General features: G+C 30.0%; 1 long non-coding RNA gene across 1 annotated transcript; it reads right to left on the bottom strand.

The window, feature by feature from the left end:
* Positions 1 to 9,328: 9,328 nt before the first annotated feature.
* On the bottom strand, positions 9,329 to 19,328 carry LOC105112568 (uncharacterized). Its single transcript, XR_839781.1, has 3 exons — positions 19,318 to 19,328; positions 14,677 to 14,683; positions 9,329 to 9,406 (listed from the first exon to the last, which is right to left on the bottom strand). It is a non-coding gene; the product is annotated as an uncharacterized LOC105112568 (long non-coding RNA).
* Positions 19,329 to 22,557: the final 3,229 nt, after the last annotated feature.

Here is a 22,557-nt window from a genome sequence, read left to right as displayed (position 1 = left end):
TATTTGACATCATAAAAAGTGATTTAGAAATATTTAAAGGAGAAAATAAAAGCACAATGGAAGACAATCTCTCTTCTAAAAGAAAATAGTTAAGTATATACCTAGGAGATACTTAGGAGAACTAAAACTTTGACTTAAAAATTAATTCCAACACTTTTCTTATTTTAAAAATCTAACAATTCTTGAAATTTTTAATGTGATAAAGGATTATCTTCTAATAATTCTAAAAAAAAATTACCATCCTATTGCATCCATAATTTTCTAAAACTTCCATTTTCATATTGGAAAGATCTCTCTTGCTTCTTCATTTTAGCCACTACTCTAATCATGACTAGCGAATGGTATCTCATTATAATTTCTTTATTTTTCCTTTCTTTAGCAATTGTATTTGCTTAAATTTGGCTCATCTAAGTCACTTTTCTCCTTTCTATCATATTTGTCTAGCCAAAAAAAATCTTTCAAGATTTGGCTTTTCAAGTGGTCATTCTATTTTAGATCACTCCTTATTAGGTTGATGCCTTATTCTTGTCATGGCTCTTTAGCCATTTCTCATCTCGTATAAGAAGAGTTCTCTCTTCTCTTCATCATGTATGGTCTCTCTTGCACTGAGCCTTTTTCTTAAGTTTTTTTTCTATCACTCTTGATGCAAGGTCTAAAATATCTTATTAAACACTATCATCTTGCACCTTTATTATTTTTTCTTTGGATGTCACTTGTCCATCTGCATTATTATCTTTCTGAAACACCTCTCTTAGATCAAACTAGTTATATTACCATGCTCAAAATATTAAAGTGGAAAAGGGAAGCATGATGGAAGACAATCTCATTCATATAAATATTATTCTCCTAAGAAAGGAGGTCCTATTAGACTTGGACCTGGACATAAAATACTCAACATACATTACTTATATTAGTGTAGAGATAAATTAAGAGACTCAAAAAGATAAACAATCTTTAATGATTATGTATACACATAGAAGACACTTAGAAGAACTAAAAGAACTTTGACTTCAAAATCAATGCCAAAAACGTAGGAGTGGATAATCTTCCCTAATCTGTAGAAATAAGAAAATATCTTGAATTTAGGAATAATGAATATCTTTTACCCGACAAAACATTAATAACATAAGAATGTAATTTTAACTTCCAAAGCATTCTTTTTATCAATAATAATCTTTTCCACATCTTTAATACTCATATAAATGTCAATATTATATTAGGAAACATCATCATGTTCATCATTAAAAAAAATTAGAGTAAAAGTGTTCAAACTATACTCCATGGTTTTATAGTTTAGGAAATGTAGGTGATGTAATTCCTCTATTTTCATGGAATAATTCACCCTGGTCAGCTATAATGTAACATCTGCTTTAATAAAAAAAAACATTTCATGTTCCGATGAGGAATTTAAGAGTGTTTAACACACCAAATTGAAGATTTATTTTGCCATTATCCAACATTGCGGCAAATTTTAAAAAAATAAGGGAAAAGAACAAATATAAAACATCTTGTTGTTTTAAGAGAAAAGTTTTATTTATAGTGTTATTACCTAGTATTATGCTCACTTCCCTAACTAGTTTGTAAAAATTATATGGTATGGGAAATGTTACATTAAAGGAAAGATGTTATCATCCCTAAAATATCCTATCGAAAGTAGATTGTATTGCTAGTTTTGTTTTAAATTGCTAAGAGGTTTTTATGTTATGCTATCAATGGTCTGCCTATAATATCTGTGACTCTAGCATTAGTGAATATTTAACTGAAAATACTTGTAACTCTGGCATTGATAAGTATTGCATGCGAAAGGTCTAATATGCATGCTTAACTATAACACTAATAAGTATTAAGGTTCAAAGTTAATGTTAATGGTAGTGATAATATTACTAACTCTAACGTTAATGAATAATGATTCTAAAAGGTATTCTTAATTTCGATATTGGTGAATATGTATATTTCTGACTCTGATGCCAATAAGTAATTCCAAATTTATTTAAGGTTCAAAAGCTTTATGTTTTTTATATTTGAGTAACAATTAATTGTGAGTCCCTTTATCTCTACTAATTTTTATTAAATTTTGGGTTTTGGACCTAATAAGAATGACAAAAAAAAAAAGGCTTAAACCTTTTTTTTAAAAAAAACAATATCATCATTTTTTTCCAAAAAAAGATGGGTTTTTTGTCTTTAGGTATGTAAGCCTAATGGACCATTTAATTTGGTCTAAATTTTTAATGCGTTTAATAAACTTGTTATTAAACCTAAAAATGCATATACAACTATTTTAAAAATATGCCAGCATAAATATATTTTTTTTCTTCTTTTTTGAAATGTTATACATTGTATTTTACTAAATGCCAAATCATGCAAATAAAATATTTTTATTCCTTTTTTTATGCTTCATCATGATGTAAGTTAAAACAAATGGTCAATTTTTTAAATCTCTTTTTATATCCATTTATCTAATATATGCTAAAAATAAATAAAAATTATGCATCTTATACACACACATCCTTCACTAATTAACCCACACATCTACACACACACACCCTATCATTATCAAATATCAAATAATGATCAAAACAATCACATCCAAAATCATCTAAAATCTAAAACGAATCTTTCAGAATATTAGAAGTAGATTGGAGCTATTGTGATCAAACAAAGAAATTGTTGGGACCGAGTTGGTATAGCAAAAATAGTTGTAGTGCTTGGGTTCCACATAGGTTAGTGGTTGTTTTAGTTGTATCGATGAAGGATCTAAAGAGAAAAGAAGGCATGGTTGTTGTGGATGGACTGGGTTGTTAACTATCATGAAAGAGGAAAGTTTTTTAGGTATGGCTAAGCTCTTTATGCTTTAGTCTTGATTTTTATGTATTAGTGGTTCATGGTAAAGTTGTTGCAGTCGATGATTAATTATGTTTAATAATGGCATGAAGTTGAGAGGAACAACATTGTTGAAAGAGAGGCTGAAGACCAACAATGAGGAAGATGAAAGGTCTTAGATTTTTTGTTAGGAGATCAATAGTCGAGTTCCACCAATAATACAGAAATAGGGACCTATTGTTTTTTTAAAAAAAGGTTAGAGACCGTCTAGGGTTTGGTTACTTTTTTATTTCCTTTATGAGTATGGAGTTATCAGCTTATTATTACATGCATCAATGGCTACTAGGGGAATTAAGAAAGGAGATGAAGGGTCAGCTTGCTAGAGAAGGAGTTTGCGTTTTTGTTTTGAAAATATAGGAAATGATGAGTGAGGGAGAGAGTATGACTGGCAATTACAAAAAAAAAAAAAAAGAAGTTGTTTTGGGTAAGTAAAAGGTTATTTATAGGTTTCGAAAAGAAATTAGTTGTTAGACATAATTTTATATCTGTTGATAGAATCAATTAGACTATTTTAGATTCAGTTAAACCTTTTTGAGAATCAATCAAACCTTTTTAGAACTGGTCAAACTATTATGAAAAAACCCAAGAATTTTTGGAAATTTTTCAAAAATGGACTAACTATTTTAAGAAATGGTTTGGCTTTTAGTCAAAATAGTTGGTATGTTTGTGTTATTGTCTTGTCATTTCCAAAACAATGAGACCGTTTGGTACTATTCAGATTTTGTCCTAGTTTTGTGTTTAAGTCTTTTCTTGGTTTTATTTGGTTCTTTTAGGTTTGTTTATGTTGTATGGATATTATAAGATGTCATAAACAAGTCTAGTGCTATTTAAAAAAACCCTATTAGTAATTCTTGATCAGTGAAGTTGATATTGTAATTTCTATAAGATTTTTATTCTTGACCTTTGCAAATCCTTTCCTTACTTGTTTGATTATTTCTTGAATGTTTTAAACATGTTCATATCATCATTACAAGAGTGTGTGCAACATATATATATATATATGGCATATTAATGTATCCTTATTTGAATCAATTAAGCATGAAATGTATTATGATATTAATTATATGATATGTGTATATCAAAAAAAAAATTATTTTATCCAAAGTTTATATTGTCATCAAAACATATTAAATCATTATCATCGCCATAAGGCTAACATTTTTTATATTGGTTTTCTTCTCATGAGAGACCTATCCAAGTGAAAAATACTATGATTTTTCATGATGGTCTCAGTTTCATAGGTGACTTACCAAGGTTTTGAATTTTTTTTTCTTATTTTTTATTTTTCTAAATAAAAGTAGAAATAAAATGGCATATAATAAAATTTCAAAGAATCCAAAATTTAGCTGTTGCAATTCGTTTTCATTAAACTCTTATATTTAGTTGAGTTTTTTAAAGTGATTTTGGAGTGTTTTATGGTTGGTAAGTGCTTTTAAAGGTTTTTATGGTGTTTTGAGATCTTTTCAAGTAAAAGAAAAAAAACTTAAAATTTGATTTTTGAGATCCAAAAACATGGTTCTTATTTTTCAATCATTGGAGATGATCGAAAAATGATTGGAAAACATGGTCCTTGTTAATGTTTTGGTCACTTGAACTTACATGCAACCTATCATTTACTTAAAAACAAGAGAGGATGACATGATGTCTCTCTTATTAAAAAAAAATTAAGCAAGAGGAGATTAGTTGGTGTTAATGGGTTCCATTCGATAATGAATGTTTGATGTTGATGGTTTCTACCTATAAACATGACTAAAAAAAATAGATCTATTTTGTTGAAATGTTTTTTATTCAGTTGATTTTTCTTTTTTAATGATTTTGTGTTTGATAAGTGGTTTATGAAGGTTTTTATGGTGTTTTATGGCATCTATCGTCCGAGTTTTTTTTGTGAGAGGTCACATTTTAGCTTGGTGATATTTTGAAGAAAATAGTTTGATTTGTGTTGATTTTTTTCTCTTATATTTTATATAAATTACTTTTATTTACTTAAATTTTTATAAAAATACAACTCATTTGTTATTAGGAACAACAATTAACCTCTAGAATAAAATGAAAGAAAACATTTATAAAAAGGGATAAGATTTTTGAAAAAAAAATAGTATAGTAAATTAAAAATATTGGCAAAATAGCACAATTTGAAAAAGAATTGGTGAAATAACACAATTTCATATTATTAAAATTCTAAAATGTGATATTTTATGGATGTCGTGTTTCTAAAGTGCATCAATTTACCCTATCACAGTTTAGAACCGCGAATAAATACCATATCATAATTCAAAATTATAACATATTATGAAAGTAAACCCCAACCCTTTTCTTCCCCCCCAGTAGAATAATGATATTTTGTTATATATGAGTTTGTAGTTGATTTTAGTTTATTTAATGCATATATCATATTGATATATTGTTTTTTATATTATTTTTACGTTAAATTGATATTGAGATTTCTTTATATATAATTTGAACTAATAGAATATTTAGCTTTAGTTTGAATCTTGTTGAGTTCTTGAAGTTGCAAGTATCATGAAATATATAATTGTACGATTAACAAATCAAATAATTTTTGGAATTGGAGTTATTATGCAATTCTCGCTAAATTCATATGGATTTTTTATTATAAAATGCTTGATAAAAAAATTAATTACAAGATATGAAAACAAGACAAAATGTAGTAATATGTAATTCCCTATAAATCCAAAAGAAATTTCGATTACAAGCTAAATTATATTAAAAAAAATTGCAAAAAATGTTGTTTTCATGGTTCATAAAAAGAATAAGAAAATGCATGTTATAAAAAGCTAAGACCATTTTGTAAACCACTTCGACCAATTTGGCAACTAGAAATGTTTAAAAATTGTTAGTTGTCATGGTTCCAAAAGGCAACTCATGAAGAAGTCATGTTTTGTAAATGAAATATTTATTTAATGTTACATTTTGGAACCACAACAAGCACAATTGTGCTATTTTGTCAAAAAATTTACAGTTGTGTTATTTCATTAAAATTTTAAATTTTCTATGCTAATAACTCAAGATTGCCAAATGGCAGTCAATGTAAAAAACTTCCATGTGCAACTATCTTTAGTTTCTACTATAAGGATTAGATTCTCGATTTAATTACTATTAATAACTCGTTTTGATTTATAAATTTATTATTTTTTAATTTAATTTATAAAGCATAAATAACATCTTTTTTGTTTCTCAGTTAAAAAAATATGTTAAAATTGAGATTTATGATTTGTTTTGATTTTTTTATAAGATTATTGTGATATGAAACATACATCTTAATATTGAGTTGGTGTTTAATTTTTTGAATATCTATTTTTTATCATATAATTAAATTAAAAATATTTTAATATATAAAAATAGTTATTAAACGAAGTGGAGTCTGTAACTCAGGTCATAAGATTGGCGAGTAAATCTGAGTCACAAGTTTGGTTAGTCAACTCAGATTAACCCAAATCAATTTCATATATTATCATTTCAATATTTAAAAAATATATATCATTTTGAAATGTTTTTTAAAACTCAAACCATAAATTTACTGGTCTTAGTGATTGTTATTAGACCCCTCAATTTGATTGATTGATGTTTGAAAAACTATAAGATGATTTGATTTGAAATTCGGGTTAAGCAAAGAATCAAATGATGAAATTTTAAAGTTAACTAGTTAGATTAAATTTAATAACACCGTCAAAGAATTTTTTATAATTTAAATAGATATTTTTTATATTCAAATTTTTTTTTTACCCGAACCCAAGTATAGCATGTGCAACTATCTACCTATTTTACTGGCCTTTAGTTTGGCAAGACATCTTGGATAGTCGTTAGCTGTTATCTACTACATAAACGATCAGACAAAAGTCCATACTTACCATGTGAAATATGATCCAGAGCACCATGAGTGCATTACAGACTACTAGGTTCTTATATAAAAACACCACCACCCAACTTGCATTTGATTGTTTAGTAGGGGTTAGATAGCATTTGATTGTTTAGTAGGGGTTAGATAGCCAGCCAGCCGCAAATTTTAGAAAAGCTAGGGTTTGCGTTGGAATATTATACAATAACCGTTCTAGGGAGATTCTCAACAGGGTGTGGTGCGAGAGAATTATCTTTGTTTTTTATTTAATTAACCACAAGAAAAAATGTTATTATAATATTGTATTGGTGTTGTACACACTTTCTTTTGACTTGGATACTGTAAAAGGGAATCACAAGCAGAATTTAGAAGAATCCACGCATGTGCTGGTTTTGCCTTAGGCCCTTCAAACAGGAGGAGAATTTTTCAAGTGTTCTAACTGGGAATGAACGGTAACAAAATCTCTTCTGCATAGTGGAAGAAAGGAGGGCAAGAGAATCACCTGTAAACTTATATATTATATACAATATTGCAAGTACAAAAACAGTCGTCAAGTATTGTTTTTATCCTCCTTTTTTTTGTCATATGAGTGCTCTATTTGGCTGGACAAGGAAAGGAGTAGGAGAGAGGCGCCGGCCTTCTCTCTTTACTTGTTTTCATTCACATCGCTCAAAGGGAAATCTACATCTGAATTGTTATCCCAAATAATAAATAAGCTTGTTTGTTCTTAGGGAGAAGTGCATATATATTCTCAAGAATGTAAACGACCACGTTCTATTGAATTCAAAAAAAAAAAAAAATTCAATGAGTTTAATTTTTCATATTTTTATTATAAAAGACTTCATACTTTATTATATTTACAGTATTGTCCAAGCAATGCGTTTAAAAATTACATTACAATCATAAACTATTCAAAACAAATTCTCATGAAAGATTTTCTTGAGAAAATTAATAAAAAAGGTAATTAATTTTTTAATTACAAAGAAGGTAATATAGGAAATATGAACTTTGTTAGAATAAGTACTAGAAATTTAATGAAATTATTGGTTTTGAGAATTCTTGGTAGAACTTTTCGATTGAAGCATGCCTGTGAGCATTGCATGAAACACTAAACAAAATAGTGCAAGCCCAGGCAGGCAATAACTTGGACCATGCTATTAGTTAGAACCAGTGAAGGATTCGTGGAGGCTTTTCGACCACCAATCCCTGACCACAGTCCAGGTGGTGGCCATTCCATCCACAACTAATTAAGACAATGGAAATCCTTCGATTATTATTAAAAAAAATTAAAAAATAATAAAGACAATGGGAATCCTAGTCGCACTTATTTCACTTTTATTATTATGGATTTGTATTCCTCGTGGTTTTTAAGGTGCGTTACATACATATGTATTTCCACTTCGAGCTTAAATGAGACAATATTAAGCATCTCTGATATATTGGTAACATCATCTAGATTAGTTTTTGTTTGTACTTTTATTTATCTCGTTATTTGTTTTTTATCTTTCTCCAGCGGAAATTCACTACCAAATTAAGATAAGAATTTTTTTTCTTTTCATTTTTTTTGGTTTATTTTGCGTTATTTTTTTGTCTTTTAATTTTTTTTAATAATTACATGAATGTTATTGCTGGAATTCTTTTCATATAAGAAAAATTTTGCAGAATTTTAGTTTTTTTTTTTTCAATTTATTTGTTCAATTTTAATTAAATATATAGGATTAATTCTAATTATTATTTTGGATTTTTGTAAATTAGGGTTCAATTGGTTAGATATATTTTTTAATTTAGTGAATAATTTTGTGTTTGAATAATTTGTAGTTTAGGGTTTTGAGTTGTTGAAAATTAAGAGCTAATTGATATAATTTTAAGTTGTTGTAAATTAAGGGTTTATAAAAATTTTGATTTATATGTTAGGTTAATTTTGATGTTTTGAATAGTGTTTAGAAATGCATGAGTTGTGTATGAATGTTGAAATATGAAATTATAAAAAGTAAGTTAATAATATTATTTGAGAGAGAGAAAACAAGACACTTTTACTATTTAACTTCAGAAATTAACCAAATTGTTAGAAAAATTTAAACAAATTGTTGTACATAAATGGAAATACCAATGACCTCTAAAATTATATATATATAAACTTGGTTGTGTACAAATTGAGTGAACTCTTCACTCAAAGACAAGGAAAAATATTGAATAAAATCAACTAGTTTATGATAATTAAATTTAAATAATTGCATATTTGCAAGTTAAAAAATTTTAGGTTGTCTCCTATAAAAGAAAGGTGTTACCGAATTATTTTAAATTATAAATTGCTACAATATTTAATCCTTTAATTTCTGTAGATGTTTAGGGGAATGTCAATAGTGTCATATGGACTGGATCACTGCTAGTTCTTCTTGGAGCACTTTTGATGACTAGAGTCTTTTGGTGCCAATCAAGAATAGGCACCTAAGCATAAGTAGTCACTCTCGACACAAGCTCGTCGAGTGATATGTCGCCACATTGAGGGGGTTCCCTTCATAGATGGATCCATTTAGTTAGAAATATTAGGCTTAGTGGAAGAATGACCTTACAATGTAAATTTGTTTTCCCTTCATAGTAACATTTTAATAATTTTTTAAAAACTAATTTCAATTAATGAATGCAATTCCAGGTTTACAAACATTAAGGCTATTAATTAGAACCATGACAGTGGCAATTAAATCATTAATGAAAATTTTATTATTTCAATGGAGTCAAGTTTTCAAATATCTTAAATAGAAATTTATTATTGATGCATGGTTTAAAAGGTTTAAGGTTAGCATTGATTTAATTTTTTTTCATATTAATTTGGTTGGTTTATTAATATTAATGAAAAAAATACAAATTTTAATTGCAAGGGAAAATGTGAATGGGATAAAGTTAACAATGTTATTGCAAAGAGGGTTTGAGAGAATTATATTGCAACTAGATAAAATTAAAATCAATATAATTTTTTAATCCTTTTATCCAATTTTATTTTTTATTTGCTAACAAATAATTTATTTATACTATGTAGGTTGCATGATTTTTGTATGAGAAACAAAACAAAGCCAAAAAATATATGAGAGAAAAAAAGCTTTCAGGTTGGAAAGACGTGGCAATGTGAAAGGATCAAACCGTTGTATGTCTTAGAGGCTATTTGGACGTAATATATTCAACACGTGATGTCCAAACATTTCATGTGATGGTCACAATCTGGTATGAAGAACCAAAACTAGTGTCTTCATAGTTTTATTACCATGCACGCTAGTGATTTCATTTTGTTTTTTTCGCATACAAAACAGATGGTAAGATTCTTCTTTTATACATCCTTTTTTTTATTTAAAATATAATTAACTAACAAATTTTTTTCTTGTGGATTATGATTCTTAGACACAAGCTAAGCTTGATAGAGCATTTTATGGAAATGCACATGCAGAGTAATGACAGTAAAAAATGGGTGCAATAGCTCATCGATAATCAAACTCAACACTTTATGATAAGTTGGTTTTCAACCATTTTTTTCATAAGCTTTTTTTTTTTAATTTGTTAACCTTTTTTCTTTCAGGATACATATAACACCTAGTTGAAGAAGAGATACGAGAACAATCATTCGACCCATCCAAATCTCGATCTAGATTTGTGATTGGAGGTAAGATTGTTTGGCGGCTCCAATCAAAATTGAGTGTATAATTTCTTTAACAATACAAATGAGGACTTATGGATGGCCCGCAGTCAACTATTGGATGATCGCAATCAATTCCGAGCAATCAAATTACAAAGTTCGAGTTGATTTTAGATTGAGTGGAAGCTCGAACAACCCATCTTACTATTTATTATGAACAACTTAATGCTAAGAAGGCCAAACTCTACTGATTAATAATAGAAATGAAATCACAAATGGGTGATATATGTGCGCTCTCTTATTGTCCCCATAATCCCAGCGAAGACTTGTCTCCTCCTCCTCCAACACCTCTGTTATAGATTAATTGTATTTGAACTTATAAATATTTAAATTTATAATAAATATTTGGTTTTTATGTTAATTTATTTTATTTAATTATTTTATACTTCCATTTAATATATTTTTAAAAAGTATATATTTTTAAATTATTACTGATGGTGTTACCGACTAATTAAATCTGTCTATATATTTCAGAAAAATAAAAAAGAATTACTACAAATTTCATTGTCATTGTTTAATTGCAAAAAAAAAAATTACATATGGTTGTTTTGTTGGTTTCTAAGTCAAATTGACCGAGAAAAATACCGACAATGAAAAAAAATCACCAATGGAATTATATATAGTTTTTCATTCAGTGATATGTCAAATTCACTTATGAAAATACCGATGGAATAAAGTAAGGAAATGTTTTTGGTGTGCTTTTGCTATCAGTGAATTCATTGGTAATGTTATTACCAACAAATCACAAATCACCAATGAGAATTTTTTCAATAAAGTATTTATATCCGTGAGATTATTGGTAGAATTTCTATCAGCAAACTAAGAATATAACTACCAATAAAAGATTTTAGTGATAAATCTAAAAAATCTAGTAGTGATAGTTACTAATATATTATGAAAAGGAATGAATGCTCGGGGCTTAACAAAACATCAAAAGAACAACATTGGAGTTAGAGGAATTACATTCTCATTTACAAATTTTTTATTTATTCTATCCTTTCAATGAAAAAAGAAAACTCGCCGAATTGGTTTGGATTTAAGACCTGTCAATAAACAAATTCGTGTTTATAACACTAATTTATTTGTTTAGTAGCATAGCACGGTTGTTGTATTAATGTATTAATTAAGATCTTGTAATTAGTTTGCGATATAATTTACAACCTTTATTAGGGATCAAACTTATCACATTATAGAGAATTAATTGAGTTAGTCAATAAAAATATTATCATTTATTGTACAATTATTAAATAATTTTGATTGATCCTATGTATAAGTTTGTTAATTGTGATAATAATATTTATCAGTTTATTTTTACGAGCCAAAAAAAATATTCCATGGTTTCGTGAGGTATGGTTAACCATATTGGCCAACTGATTAGTACTTAAAAGTGCATTTTTATCATGGTTTTATATCATCATTCTGCACTTGAAGTATCAATAACTCAACTAAAATATGGTTTATAATAATGTATCTAATAATATAAGATACCTATAATTTGTGCTAAATGTCTATTTTTAATGCAGGCCTATCCCATAAATGAAAGGATTGATTGATGACTTTAAGAACTTAAATTGCAAGGATAAAGAGATGACCAAACTTAGAAAAGAGATGTCGGTGCAATCCAAACCGGAACACTATTCGGTAATTGGGTCATATCTAGAGCTATATATCTCAGATTTAGGTCCAATTTATATGGATGGAAAGGTAAGACATAGGTAGGTCTATCACATAAATAAAAGGATTGATTGATGACTTGAAGAACTTAAATTGCATGGATAAAGAGATGGTCAAACTTAGAGAAGAGATGTCGGTGCAATCCAAACCGGAACACTGTTCGGTAATTGGGCCATATCTGGAGCTACAGATCTCAGATTTAGGTCCAATTTATATGGATGGAAAGATAAGACATAGGCCTACAACTTTCATATGGAGCCCAAGATCTAAAAAGGCCATTATCAAGTCCAAATTGTAGCAACAACAAAGAAGCCCGAATCTGTCTTCCAGCCCAAGCACTGTTCGGTATTTTGGCCATATCTGGAGTTCTAGAAGTCCAAATGAGCTGAAGTTTTTACACAAGAAAGCTGAGACAATTGCCTACAACTTTTATGTTTACAACTGGCTCCAATTTTGACGTTATCAATGACGTTTTGGGCAGACAAGAGAAGATAAGGATTGTCACCAAGTCAAAAGTTGGCCACCCACTTATCAATTAGTCATCAAATCAATAGTTCCCAATTTTGGCCTATAAAAGGAGGCATTTGCCATGCATTTAGGCATCTTGGTGTTCAGATCAAGATCATGCTCTTCCTTTCTCTCTTTGTATTTTTTGTAATGTTTATGCTTTGCTTTCATTAATATTAAGTTTATGCCTTTCATTTCCTTTCCTTTACTTAGTTAACTTTTATGTTCTTATTTTGTTTATCTATTTTGCTTTCTTTCATTATGTCTAGCTAAGTTAGTTATGTCAAGATGAAAAGGTTACACTAATGGTGTAAGAATAAGTATAATGTAAACTTAATATGGACTTTAATGTTTGATACTAACATGTTTTATATTTGTTATCTTGTTCACTCTTTAATACTTTGTTTGTTAAATGACTAATCTTGATTTATGTTGTATAACACTTGGTACAACAAATGCTTGGCACTTTCATAGCCCATAATGTATGGTATAACCGACACCTGAGCTATGAAAGGAACTTGATTTGTTGTTAACATAAGTTATAATCATGAATGCTTGACGAGATTTACAAGTATTAGCATTAATTGAATAAGATGACTAATGTAATCATGTTAACAATATATAATCTGATTGGAACCTCCTTTGTGTGTGGTTTCCAATTCAATAATAAGAGTTTATACTATACTTGTTTGATATACCATTAGTGGAACCTCTAACCTTGACATTTGTTATTATTATTGTTTAATCCTTACATTAATTTTCCATCTCCCATTAGTGGATCCTCTAACCTTGACATTGTTTGTTATCATTGTTTAATCCTTACGTTAATTTTTCATCTCAAAGTTCTCATCAACTTTTCTTCTTTTTCTTTTTCTTCCAAGTTCTCATCATCATCATCTTCTTCTCTTTCTTTATTACTACTACTACTACTACTACTACTACTACTATTATTATTATTATTGTTGTTGTTGTTGTTGTTGTTGTTGTTGTTATAGTTATTATTGTTATTGTCATTGTTGTTATTATTGTTATTACTATTATTATTGTTGTTGTTGTTGTTGTTATTATTGTTATTGTACTATTGTCGTTTATAATTTGTACAATTAACCTCCCTGTGGTTCGACCCCGGTCTTGCCGGGTTATTTATTACTTCGACACTCCTGCACTTGGGAGAAGACATCAACCTTTTAGTCGTGTCAAGTTTTTGGCGCCGTTGCTGGGGAGGTAAGTTCTTGTATAAATTATAGTATTTATTTTATTTTCTCTTTTCACTTTTCTTGTATATAACTTTGTTTCTTTTTATTTTGTTTTCTTCCTCCTTCTTTTGCTTTCTTCTTCTTTTTTATTTTATTGCTACACGTGCATGAGAGTGTGGTCACGTACATCAAGTGGTAGACTTTGTAGGATATCCTCATCATTTTCAGAAAATATGGCCGAAGAAGATAATCAATCACTTCATAATGAAAATAATGAGAATAACCGTGTTAGAACACTTAGAGACCACATGAATCCCACAAGAACAAGTGCACCATCATGCATAGTTTTTCCTCCTGATGCATCTCATTTTAATTTTAAACCAGGCATTATTCAACTTTTACCTTCTTTTCATGGTTTGGAATTGGAAAATCCATACTTGCATTTAAGGGAATTTGAGGAGGTGTGCAACACATATAATAATTTAAATTGTAGCATGAACACCATCAGATTAAAGCTTTTTCCTTTTTCATTAAAAGATAAAGCTAAAACATGGCTACAAAATTTAAGACCAGGATCCATTCGTGCTTGGGATGAAATGCAACAACAGTTTTTGAAGAAGTTTTTCCCATCTCATAGAACAAACTCTTTCAAGAGACAAATCACCACTTTCACTCAAAAACCAGGAGAAACATTTTACAAATGTTGGGATAGGTATCGAGACTTGCTTAGTACTTGCCCTCATCATGGTTTTGAAACATGGAGATTGGTTTCACATTTCTATGAAGGGTTAACACCTAAAGATAGGCAAATGGTTGAATTGATGTGCAATGGAACTTTTGAAGATAAAGACCCTGATGAAGCAATGGAGTACTTAGACTTGTTAGCTGAAAATGCTCAAAATTGGGACACCGCGGGTACATATGAGGCACCGAGTAAAACTCAACCTCATACATCTAGTGGAGGTATGTACAACCTTAGGGAAGATCATGACCTTCAAGCCAAGTTTGCATCTTTAGCTAGAAAAGTCGAGGCACTAGAATTAAAAAAGAGTGGTCAATTAAAATCTGTTGAAAACATTGTGTGTCAAATCTGTGAAACAAATGAACACTCAACCAACAATTGTCCAACCTTGCCTTCTTTTAAAGAATGTCTCCATGAACAAGCCCATGCTTTAAACAGTTTTCAAAGGGCCAACCATAACCCATACTCCCAAACATACAACCCTGGTTTGAGGAATCACCCAAATTTCAGTTGGAAGAGTGAGAACAACAATGCACAAACTTCACAACCACCGTTTCAAGCACACCATAATTTCCAAAATTCTCATGGATATGCACCTCCTAGAAGAAATCTTGAGGAAACATTGCATGCATTCATTGAACACCTTGAAAAATTCTGGAAAAATTAATAAAGTTGGATTGGATTTTTGAAGCAAGAGACAATCAATACTCAACTTGCTCAAAACATGACAGATTTTAAAGATACTCTTGCTAAATTAACATCTGCTCTCAGTTTCCAAGAGAAAGGTAAGTTTCCATCTCAAACACAACAAAATCCCAAAGGGCAATACAATGCAAATGCAAGTAGTTCCGGAAGCCAACACATGGATCAAGTCAAATCAGTCACTACTTTGCGCAGTGGTAAGGTTATTGAAACACCCTCTCTTGAACCTTATGAGAAAGATGATGAATCAATCTCTGAGGGTAAGGAATGGGATGAATCTGAAAATTGCAAAGAAACGACTGATTCACCGCCAGCACTTCCATTTCCTCAAGCCATGACCAAACAAAGGAAAGTCAATCACAATTCTAAAATTTATGAAATTTTCAAACAGGTAAGGATCAATATACCTTTGCTGGATGCAATTAAACAGGTTCCTTCCTATGCTAAATTTTTGAAAGATCTATGCACTGTGAAGAGGAAACTGAATGTGAAAAAGAAAGCCTTTCTAGCGGAACAAGTAAGTGCCATTCTTCAAAACAATAATGCTTTGAAATATAAAGACCCTGGTTGTCCTACAATTTCCTGCTTTATTGGAGAGCATAAAATTGAAAGAGCCTTACTTGATCTTGGAGCTAGTGTGAATTAACTTTTGTATTCAGTTTTTCAGAGTCTCAATCTAGGTGAGTTAAAACCAACTTCTATAACTCTTTTACTTGCCGATAAATTCATTTATCCTATGGATTTTATTGTCTTGGACACACAACCTGTTGAAGTATGTAATTCATTTCCTGTTATTTTAGGACATCCATTTCTTGCAACTTCTAATGCATTGATTAATTGTAGGAATGGACTGATGAAGCTATCATTTGGAAACATGACATTGGAGATGAATATTTTCAACATTTGCAAGAAACCTAGATATGATAATGATTTACAGGAAGTGGACTTTACTGAAAAATTAATTCATGATCAATTTCCAACCACTTCCAATGAAATTGAGATTGATGAATCTAATGATTTGGAAATGATTTATTTTCAGAAAGAATCAAAGACAAGTAATTGGAGGCCACAAATTGAGGAATTACCACCACGATCAATTAAGTCCATACCTTCAAGTGTTCAACCACCAAAACCTGATTTGAAGCCGTTGCCATCCAATCTCAAATACTCATTTTTGGGAGAAAATGAAACTTTTCCAGTAATAATCTCTTCCAAACTTAATGCACATCAAGAAGGTAAGTTATTACAAACTCTGAAAATGCACAAAAATGCATTAGGATGGACCATAGCCGATATAAAAGGAATTAGTCCTTTGATTTGTACACACAGAATTTATTTAGAGGAAAATGCTAAACCCTCTAGAGAAATGCAACGAAGGCTAAATCCTAATATGAAAGAAGTAGTGAAAAATGAAGTATTAAGCTTCTAGATAATAAAATCATTTATCCTATTTCTGACAGCAAATGGGTAAGTCCTACCCAAGTTGTACCTAAGAAGTCTAGAGTCACTGTGATAACAAATGAGAACAATGAGTTAATTCCCACTAGAACTGTTACTGGTTGGCGCATGTGCATTGACTATAGGAAACTTAATTCATTGACTAGAAAAGATCATTTTCCTTTACCTTTCATGGATCAAATCCTAGAAAGAGTTGTAGGTCATGAATTTTATTATTTCCTAGATGGTTATTCGGGTTACAACCAAATTGAAATTACATTGGAAGATCAAGAAAAGACTACTTTCACATGTCCATTTGGTACTTTTGCATATCGAAGGATGCCTTTTGGATTATGTAATGCACCAGCCACATTTCAAAGATGCATGCTTAGTATATTTAGTGATATGGTTGAACATTTTCTTGAGATTTTCATGGATGATTTTTCTGTTTTTGGCGATTCATTTGATGATTGTTTGACTAACTTAGAAAAGGTTTTGACCAGGTGTGAAGAGAAGAATCTTGTGCTGAATTGGGAAAAATGTCATTTTATGGTAACAAACGACATTGTACTTGGTCACATTGTTTCATCAAAAGGAATTGAGGTTGACAAATCTAAAATCGAGTTAATTGTAAACTTGCCAATACCAAAATCTCTTAAAGATGTTAGATCATTCCTGGGACATGCTGGTTTTTATAGAAGGTTCATCAAAGATTTTAATGTAATATCTAAGCCTTTAAGTAACCTTCTAACAAAGGATACTATTTTTGAATGGACTGAACATTGTGAAGAAGCCTTTGTTAAACTTAAAAACTTGCTTACTTGTGCTCCTATCATTCAACCTCCCGATTGGTCATTACCTTTTGAAATAATGTGTGATGCTAGTGATTATGTCGTAGGTGCTATTTTGGGACAAAGAAAAGATAAGAAACCTTATGTAATTTACTATGCAAGTAAAACTTTAAATAGTGCTCAAATGAATTATACCACCACTGAAAATGAATTACTTGCAGTAGTATTTGCATGTGAAAAATTCAGATCTTATCTTGTTGGCTCACCTGTTGTTGTTTTTAATGATCATGCAGCATTGAAATATCTTCTTTCTAAGAAAGATTCTAAGGCTAGATTGGTGCGGTGGATTTTATTACTTCAAGAATTTGATATCACAATCAAAGATAAGAAAGGCAGCGAAAATGTTGTCGCAGATCACTTGTCAAGATTGACAACAGATTCGAAAACTGACATCACACCAATCGATGACTACTTTCCCGATGAATCTTTACTTTCTGTCTCTACAATGCCTGAAAGGGAAAGCTTTCAACTTAACCTGTTCTTCATCAACTCCATTCGGTTTCATGCCAACGCAAACCATATGGAATTCCTTCCTTGAGATGAGTATGAGGATCTTCACCTACAAGACCATTAAATATTGGTATCAAATGCATAAAAATAGATTTGAGATCAAAGTTTACATTATTGTCGATGTTTATGCACAGTGGTTGATTTTCCACGTTAGCAGCAGCAAGCTCCTTGAGTATTTGTTGTCGTGCAATAGCTATGGTGTTGAGGCGAGCTTCCTTGTGTAACTTGTGTAAAGTTTTTTCTATTTCGAGATCCAACTACACTTGAATTTGATTAGTAGAATGGGTTAATGACATAAATCATCAAGAAAACTCAAAAGAAACCAACCACACAAGAGATCAAAAACAATGCAAATTGTATGAAAATCCTACGCTAGAAAACTAAAACTATCAAAACATCTTAGAAAACAGTGGAATTTGGCCTCAATAGGATAGGCTAGTAGTTCACTACTAGTCTTGTTCAGAACGTCATTTTCCTTTAGAAAAAGAGAAGCTGAAACCTAATTCCACAAACAATTCTGTTTTGAAGAGTACCGCTACCGCAAATGAAAAGTACCGCCGCAAGCAAAAATTCTGATTCTCTCTCTCTGTTTTTTTTTTAGAAATATAAATAAAAATCACAGCAACTAAAAATAACAGTATAAGCACAAGAATCAACTAAAATTACTTCCCCGACAATGGCGCTAAAATTTGTTGCGATGTCGCAGTCGCACAAATTAATTACCCTAGCTTAAAACACACAAGATAGTATAGAGCAAGCAAGGGGTTGATCCCACAAAAAAGATTTAGTTGAGATTTTTATGCTATACGTTATGCAATTGGGGGGTTTTGATTTGTGATGATCTAAACTATGGAAAAAATTAAACTAGTAAACAAAATCAATTGAAATCAAAATTTATAAAGAAAACAAACCTTGGTCGCAAGCACACATCCACCAATGGAAATTAGAACTGATCCTTGAAACTAAAATTACAGTTTATGTTTTGAAATTTTATCTTTACTTAATGTCGATTAATTAACGGATCCGCCGTATAACTAATCCTAACCAACAAACAATCAAAGTGTCTGCACTAATGATTCAATTTAATGGCAGCTTTAAGAACTAGATTATTTGATCAAGATTAACATACAAGTTGTCTGCAACTTGTGTCACTTTGTTCAAATGTTCTTCCTAAGTTCAATAACATAGTTCCGCCATAATTATCAAGCTTAGTTTCTTCACAAGTTCATATATCACAACTCCGGTTTTGATATTAAACTTAGCAATAGATTGTTTACAATAATAACTTAGAGTCCGCTCTAAAATCATCAACAACAATCATAGGAAATATGTATAGAAAAACAATCATACTCATTCATAACATAAACTGAAAATAAAGGAAGAATAAATCTCACAATTCTTGAAATCCGAAGGTTTGTTGTGTCCTTGCAACCAAGAATGGAGTTTAGCCTGCATAACTATTGAACAATTACTCCTAAAGAATGAAGAATGCATAATTTTTAGTTTCTTAGAGGAGGGGGGTGTTTTTCTCCTCTTGGGTGGCTGCCCCCCTTCTCTTTTCTCATTCTTTTTATATCCTAGGAAACCATAGTCTCTATTTTACAAAATAGTACTCCCTTAAGTTAGTAGTTTACATTTAAATACTTTAATAACTATTTTCCCTAAAAAGGAGAAATATCCTTGCATGAAATCTTGAAGCTTTGACTTAGAAGGGCTAAATTGCTGATATAAAAACTTGGATGCCGGTTTAGAGGCTTCGGAACGTAATTTGGACTCTTTTATTCACGAAACGTGTTTGCTGACAGAATTCAGTTGTCATCTTTAAAAAATAATATCTCAATCATATGACATCATTTATGGATGAAATTTGGAGCGTTTATATAAATTTGAGTTAGGAATCCAAAGAAATTGATTTGTGTCAATTGGACTTCTGTAGCTCCAGATATTTAAGTTTGAATGACCAAAGGTCAACACTAGCAAATTGCAAGATCTGAATTTGAAAGTTGCAATTTCCATGCTCTTCTTCATTTTATTTTCTTGCCTTAAATGTGTAGAAAGTTATGGATGTTATCTTTTTAATGCCACTGGAATCACTTCATTTTGACCTCTAGAGCTCATGCTCTGCACAAAACATCGACTGAAGGTCAAATTTACCAATTATCTCCAATTTACTCCTTTTTGCATCTTTCATCTAAAAGTGCCTTCAAAACATAAAACAAAGAATATTAAGGCATTTTACATATAAAACATGGACAAAACATTGGGTAGATGTGAGTGAAACTATCGAATAATATGGTTACATCATCTTTTGAAAGAGTTTGTTCTGTGAGAAGGAAAAAACTTCTTTAAAAACTATTATTGCATTTCATCCCAAGCATAATTGGATCCTGGTCTTAAATTTTATAGCCATATTTTAGCTTTATCTTTTAAGAAAAAAGAAAAAAACTTTAATCTAATAGTGTTCATGCTACAATTTAAGTCTTATAAGTGTTATAGACCTCCTCAAATTCCCTTAAATACAAGTATGAATTTTCTAGATCTAACCCATGAAAAGAAAGTAAAAGTTGAATAATGTCTGGCTTAAAATTAAAATGAGATGAATCAAGATGGAAAACTATGATGAGGGTGCACTTTTTCTTGTGGAATTCATTTGGTCTCTAAATGTTCTTACACGATTATTCTCATTATGAAGTGGTTGGTTATCTTTTTCAGCTATATCTTTTGAAAACGATAATGATACCATTCAAAGTCTACCACTTAATGTACGTGACCAAAATCTCATGCACGTGTAGGAAGAGAATAAAATGGAAGAAAATAAGAAACAAAATGAAATAAACAAAAGTTAGATAAATGAAAAAAGAAAAGAAAATAAATATTATAATTTATATAAGAATTTACTTCCTCGGTAACGGTGCCAACAACTTGACATGACCAAAAGATTGATGTCTTGTCCCAAGTGCAAGAGTGTTGAAGTAATAAGTAACTCGACAAGACCGGGGTCGAACCATATGGATGTTAACTATATAAATTATAAATAATAATGATGTTGATGATGATGGTGGTGGTTTAAAGAGGACTTTGAGATGTAAGATTGATGTGAGGATTAAAAAATGATAAATATAAATGTCAAGGTTAGAGGATCCACTAATGGTATTTCAAACAAGTATAATATAAACTCTTTTTAATAATCAACTAGAAACCACACATAAAGGAGCTTCTAATCGGATTATAAATGGTTAACATGATTACATTAGTTATCTTATTCAAATAATGCTAATACTTATAAATCTTGTCAGGTATTTATGATTATAACTTATGTTAACAATAAATCAAGTTCCTTTCACAGCATATGTGTAGGTTATACCATACAGTTGGGCTATAAAAGTGCCAAGTATTTGATGTACCAAGGGTTATACAACATAAATCTAGCTTAACCATTTAACAAGCAAAGTATTAAAAGTGACAAGATAACAAATACAAAACATGTTAGTATCAAACATTAAGGTCGATGTTAAGTTTATATTGTACTTATTTTTATACCATTAGTGTAACCTTTCCACATTGACATAATAAACTTAACTTAACATAATGAAAGAAGAGAAATATAAATAAACAAGAAGAGAACATAATTATATAAGTATAGTAAAAGAAATGAAAGGCATAAATAAGAGATTAATGGAAACAAAACTTAAGCATTATAAAAATATAAAGAAAGAGAGCAAGAACATGATCTTGATATGAAAAACAAGATGCCTAAATGTATGGAAAATATCTTGTTTTATAGGCCAAAATTTAAAACTATTGATTTATTGACTAATTGTTGAGTAAGTGGCCACATCTTGACTTGGTGACAATCCTTATCTTCTTGTATGAATAAAATATCGTTTCTAATATTAGATTTTGAATAGACTGTGTGAAAATTCTAGGAAATTGTCTCAACTTTCCAATAAAAAAAATTGAGGTCATTTAGACTTCTAGAACTCGAGATATAGGCTGAATATTAAACAGTGTTTGGGTTGCAGGATATATTTCGACTTCTTCATTGTTGCTATAATTTGAACTTGAAAACAACATTTTTGAATCTTGGACTTTGTATGAAAGTTTTAGTCATATGTCTTAACTTTCTATCCATATAGAGTAGATCCAAATCCAAGTTCTACAGCTCCAGATATGATCCAATGACTGAACAGTGTTCCAGTTTGGACTGAACCAACATCTCTTTTTCTTTTTTTTAAGCTTGGTCCTCTCCTTGTCTTCTAAAGTTTAGAAGTTAAACTCATCAATCAATCCTTTCATTTATGTGATAGACCTGCATTTAAGATGAACATTTACCTTAAATTAAAGGTATCTTATATTATTAGATATGATATAATAAAACATGCTCTAGTTAAGGAGTTATTGATACTTTCAATGCAAAATAATGATATAAAACCTTGATAAAAATGCACTCTTAAGTACTAAACAGAAGGAAGACTTTTCAATATAATTTTTTTTTGGTTTTAGTTTTTTAACTATAA

Source organism: Populus euphratica, unplaced genomic scaffold (genome assembly GCF_000495115.2).
Source record: "Populus euphratica unplaced genomic scaffold, PopEup_1.0 scaffold354.1, whole genome shotgun sequence".
Taxonomy (NCBI): Eukaryota; Viridiplantae; Streptophyta; class Magnoliopsida; order Malpighiales; family Salicaceae; genus Populus; species Populus euphratica.
The sequence above is the reverse complement of the archived record's forward strand: the minus strand, read 5'-3'. Positions and strand labels throughout refer to the sequence as shown.